Source organism: Triticum urartu, chromosome 2, assembly GCF_003073215.2.
Source record: "Triticum urartu cultivar G1812 chromosome 2, Tu2.1, whole genome shotgun sequence".
NCBI classification, from domain to species: domain Eukaryota; kingdom Viridiplantae; phylum Streptophyta; class Magnoliopsida; order Poales; family Poaceae; genus Triticum; species Triticum urartu.
The window spans coordinates 255852430-255858213 of NC_053023.1; the positions used below are offsets into that span (position 1 = coordinate 255852430).

Below are 5784 nucleotides of genomic sequence, written 5' to 3' on the forward strand. Positions count from 1 at the left end.
TCTACAATGAGATATACCTACACATTTTAATTTGGTAGGAGAGTCCCATTTCAAGACCATGTCATGTTTGAAAAAAATGTGAATTTTTCAGAACCATATGCACTTTGAAAGTACTCCATTTATCAGTAGGTTTAGTTTTGAGCAAGCACGTATGGTAACTATTCTAACCACTTGATATAAACAAAATGAACGGAAGCTTGTATCAGGGTAACCAAAGTTCAAAAGTAAAAAGTGTTGTGTGTGCTGGATTTTTGATGATTTAGGTCTTGGAAGACCTGAACATGCAAGCATAGTATTGCAAGTAAGAAAATGTGAAACATTGCTAATAACTTGCCTTATACATGACAGTTTTAGGTCATACAAGTAGCGGGTTACAAGAAAAACAGGCTATATGTGATGAACCAAGCCTAAGTCAAATAGGTAATGCCAATACAACCAAATTCATTAAATAGATGGATTTCAGTCCTAACACTGGAATGTAAATAAGCATAATAGAAGTGAATCATAGAACGTGGTTTATACAAAGCACGATAGTCTTCCTGTGAGTACAACTTCTACCACACATAGCCTGTAAACAAAAGAAAAGATAACCATGAGTTATTTGTACTTATAATAGAGCAACATCACAACAGTTCTACTTATCCGCGTTGTTACGTTGCATATATATAAGAGAAGCCGTGCATGTACCTAGCTAGAACGAATCAGCCCATAGCATTTTTCAGACTCATTTCGTGTCCTTGGTTTCTCAATGCTGCTCTAACTGTATCATCTTATCTCTGTTTTCACCGCGGGTATCATGAATCCTTTTCCTTACATAGCAGCAGGGTCTTCCGACATGGTCTCATGTAACAGCCATACGGCTGTTTATATCTCCAAAAGATGATATTGCTGTATGCAAATAAACAGTCAAGCACATCATGCAACTGTCACATTTTGCTTCGATACTCAGCCACTGGTAGGCCAGAAGTTTGTAGAAGAATATCCAACATCATCATGTGAGCTATTTTCACCATAGGTGGAGGACCCTATAGGTTTTAACGACATGCCATAAATTTGTAGAAATTTACAGGGAAACCTAAGACATTTTAGAAATTACTTCATACCCAAGACATAGAACAATTGGCATGCCATCCTCAAAGTATATTCTTTGTAGTCACAATAAAAGCTATCCAGTGTAGAGAAATAGGTATGCTGACTTATAAGACGCTCGCCACAAAATTTGATTATTTGTAGATGATGCAGGACCCAGGGAAAGCTGATTACACATTTGTTGACTGTCTATTCACCTGTGTTGTGATGATAGCATAGAATGACAATCAGAGTAATTGCTTAGCACTATTATTAGGTCTCAGGCTTCTCCTAGGTGTGTACCTATTTCTGAAACGTACATAGCCTAGAGAGGGAATCCATGATAGAACGAATATAAAAAGTTATAGTCTCCTTTGTCCGAACTTCAAAGTAAATTAGTTAAAGAAGGATTCGGAGAGCACCTACTAATAAGCAATTGCATCTATCATGGTAAATAAGCACATCACATAAGGGACATCCAACATCTGTTTTTATAAGCTGCAATCATATAACTGATTCTCATGCATCATCATCAAATTGAAAGAGAAATTACCTGTTAGTCGCTGGACAGCCGCCGAGGTTGTATCATGGGGTCTGAGCAATAAAGGAGGCAAAGGATCCATGTATGGTTTCGTCTGGTCAACAGAAAGATATATATAGTAAGAAATGATACAGCTGAATATATATATATATATATATATATATATATATATATATATATATAGAAGGCCCACTATTTGATCCAGCTGAAGCTTGTAATGAGCCTGCAGGCATTATCTAGACATATGTATAGTAAACAATGATATAAGTTTATCACAATATCTCAAGTAACAAAGAACTGGTGAACCGATGATTTAATGAAAAATCCTTGAATGTGCAGATCCCAACAGTAATAGCAAGTTAAAGATCAAGTTGGACACGGTAACGTCTAATTGGCATCACCCTTTTTATAAATGTCAAAAAGATCTTAATGGCCTCGTGACTGAATAAGATGTGTAGATGGAGAAATCATGCGTATGAAGCTGCTCAGTACAACTTAACTGAATTCACTGACTTGAGGTAACAATGAAGAAAGAAGAAAACATTCATAAAATGCAGATTCTCACTTCTTTGAACATATTACACGACTCGGCATCTTCTTGTAGGAAAGAACAAAGCAAATAAAGAACGATAAAATAAGAACAAAGCAATGAACAGAGCATCAAGGAATCAGTAGAACAATTTCAGCTCACCCATGTCGCGCCACCCCGCGGTTGACCTTCATGTTCAAATAACCAAGTATATCACATCATTTCTGGTTCATATACCCTTGGAAAACACAATGACATCAGTTAATGGCGTACACATATTTTAAAAAAAACTATGAGCATATTTTCACTAACAATACACACACCAACACCAAAATTAGAAGAAACAAAATTGAGAATATGGCAAGTGAACTTGGCACCCGATAAATTTGACAGGCCGATGTATGACAACTTGTCATGTCCATATGGCAAAAAGCGATACTTGACACAAAATAATTTATCTGTAAAAATGACATAAGGAATGTACTCAATAAGCATGCTAAGATACAGTCAAGCGTCGAATGGGTTACTTCGATTCTGATATAGCAATTACACAAAAAATATAGTTCATAACAGCATGACAAGTGAGGTGAAAGCATTGATATATCTGAACACTTCATCATTTTACTGGAAATTAATATTTGTATGCCTTTTCTACTTGTGAAATATGTGTATTGTTTGACCATGATGTATTTTGTCTAAGTAAACGATGATATACTGAACTTACTGACAAGTGTCAAATTCTTGATTTATTAGACATCTAACTAAGGAATATACAGGGACAGTTAACAACATTACCGCTGCAATGCGCATGTACTGCATTTAGACAACAAGTGTCAATCATTAGTCCCAACACTGAAGATTCATTTCATTTTATCTAGAATAGATAAATGCAACAAATGATAGGAGTTGGGCATCGAATGGCGCCAAATGACACAGTGTCCATGCCAAACCAAGAGTAATTGAAAATAAATGCTTGGCAATTTGGCAATACCAACGATCCTTTTAGTAATGAAAATTGAAGGTTCAAACTATGCAATAGAGTTTTCAAAATGCGATCGTAAATTTTCTCTATACAATTTTCTGTGTTAGCTCAAAGTTAAAAAGGACTATACTGATTTGATATATATATATATATATATATATATATATATATATACCCCTTTAATTAAAATAAGTAAGCTTGTTCTGTACAATAAGATGTAGATGCACATTTTAATTCAGTACCTCGCGTTGGTAATATATTTATTTTTCACTAAGCTTTTGATTGATATCTTATTAAGGCGCAATGACCAAATTCAATCCTGGAGTATTCTGAAACAGTTTGTGTTTCTTTAATATCTTTTCAGTTTTAGAAATTTAAGTGCTTGGTAATAATTAGCTAAAAGCCCCCATTCAGACAGTTAGGAGAGGATGCTGCAATTTCCAAACTAAGTATAAATAGATATGTGATACACATATAATAAATCATTATATCTCAGACCACACTAAAGTAGAACGAATCAAAGGTATGGACATAATAAAACTAAACTTCAGTTAAACAAATATACATCAACACAGTAGCCATTCAGTTCATAGTTTACAGGGGAATGGAATAAACAACTTCATTGCTTGCCGGTTCGCTAGTGTTGTACAATGACAAATGCCAATACCTTGTTCTCCAGGACCAGCAGCATGGTGGGGTCGGATGCACTCATCATCACTTCATGTGTGCGGAGCTCCCCAAGCCACACCCGTGGTCACCTCTCTTACCGCCTATCCAACTCGCTGCACCATGCTCCGTGCTCACCGGCGCTATCCGTCGACCCGCTTTGGTCGAGGCACCACCAGGATGCTCGATTTTGCACGGGTCTCCGTTTCCTTGTCTAAATCCCGTCCAGAAGCTTCCGTACGGAGAAAGAAAGAGCATCAATGCTGTAGCTACCCAGGGTACTATAAATAGATGGATGGAAGAAAGACTAAAAATAAAAATAATAGAGCAGATAGTTTATTTAGTATATCACTTTTCCTTTTCTTTTTGAAGGATTTAGAACGGCAGTTAGGACCAATAGAACTCCATTTTGCCGATCAGGTGTTTGAGCTGATATACCAAGTTAAACTATCCATGTTTAGGGTCATCCCATCAGGGCATTTGAAAAACTGCTATGAAGAAGAGTTAACTTCTTTAAGCAACCCTGTAGAGCGATGTATTTATCAAGGAACGGAACAATATTCAGAGTTGTATGTATATGCAGAAAAGTACACAAATACACAAGCAATCAAGTTGTTGTAAAGCAAAACTCAGATTGAGAAACACAACTTCAATGATTCAGTGAAGTTACAGGAGTTTAGTTACCTACCCAAAAGAGTGAATTAATATGCAGTATAAAGACAAACTTATGGATAGGAAGGCCCATCCCGAAAATCCTACAATTGAAAGGAGGGAAACACATCAAGCAAAGGAACAAAAATCTCCTTTATAAAGGGGACATGAGCTCCAGGACAAATTGATCCCTTTCTTGACAAGGAAAGAGCAAGGTAGCAAACAAACTAAGAATGGAAAAAAAAATCTTTCTATTGACTCTAGTCAGGTCAGAGAGCATCTCCTGAGCAGGAACAATAATCCCATTTGCAGTAACTTATCCGAGGCACACAACAAATTTAAAAGCTTAAAAAAATCTATATAGGAGCCTAGCTAGATCTGAGCATCTGGTCGACAGAAATAAACAAAAAAAATTGCTCATAGACTGGAACCAACAGCACAACCGGAAGGGTGAAGAAGCTCACCAACAACACAACGGGAGCATAGACTGGGCCCTATCACCCTGCATTCCCGGAGCCTCCGCTAGCACGCTCGTTTTCGCCGGGGTCTCCCTAGTCTCCCTCCAAATCTCAATCCCCGGTTGAGCACCATGTAAGGACGAGCCCCCCTTGCAGAAAGAGATAAGATGGAGATCAGCAATGGAGGGAGGCGATGGCGGAGCTGCACACGGGTGGCGGTGGGGAGATTGGATAATATGCCCCACTTTATTTGGGCAGTTGATAATTTGCCCTGCTTTATATTCTGTTTGATGATTTGCCCTACTTTTTCTTTTCCTATTGATAATATGCCCTTTTTAATTATTGTAATCATTTCTCATTTTTTATCCCAATTATCACCATGCGAAATGACTGTACTGCCCTTGTGGCAAATTGCAATTACGTCCTACTAGTCTCCCCGTGTTGGACTATTTGTCTTTGGTTCCACTTAACAGTTCATCTCCCCAGTTCATCCCCTTTCTCCCGTTCCTCTCTCCCCACTGTACACGTACTGAAGTGAGATCCTGCAGGAGGCCGACGAGGATACTTGGACCCCATCTTGGCGGAGGCTACCGCTGCAGCTCGGCGGCGGGGGCTCCCGTTAAACTCGGAGACGCGGGATGGCTCCTGCTGCAGCTCGGAGGCGCTGCGGCTCCTCTGCATCTCGGCGGTCCGGTAGCTCCGCTGCAGCTTGGAGTTGCGGAATAGGCGGATGGCGCCGTTTGCTCGCCGAGCAAAATACTCGTAGTTGCAGCTGCCACTCCCCGCCGTAGGTGGCGTCTGGTCCGGCAGGCGCCGGCAGGCGCCGGCACTCCCTGAAGCTCGACAAGGGAGGCTCCAGGAAGACTACAGCGGCCGCCGTTGTCGCTCA

At 39.3% G+C, this 5784-nt stretch overlaps 1 long non-coding RNA gene across 10 annotated transcripts; it reads right to left on the minus strand.

Moving 5' to 3' along the window:
- Window positions 1–295: 295 nt before the first annotated feature.
- LOC125536967 lies at window positions 296–5258 on the minus strand. Of its 10 annotated transcripts, XR_007295391.1 has the most exons (7): window positions 4902–5161; window positions 3788–4018; window positions 2516–2596; window positions 2301–2376; window positions 1622–1703; window positions 688–888; window positions 296–568 (listed from the first exon to the last, which is right to left on the minus strand). It is a non-coding gene; the product is annotated as an uncharacterized LOC125536967 (long non-coding RNA). The 10 variants fall into 10 exon arrangements; XR_007295388.1 differs by adding an exon at window positions 1104–1286 and having other exon boundaries at window positions 688–1025; window positions 2301–4018; window positions 4902–5258; XR_007295389.1 differs by adding an exon at window positions 4475–4541 and having other exon boundaries at window positions 2301–4049; window positions 4902–5256.
- Window positions 5259–5784: the final 526 nt, after the last annotated feature.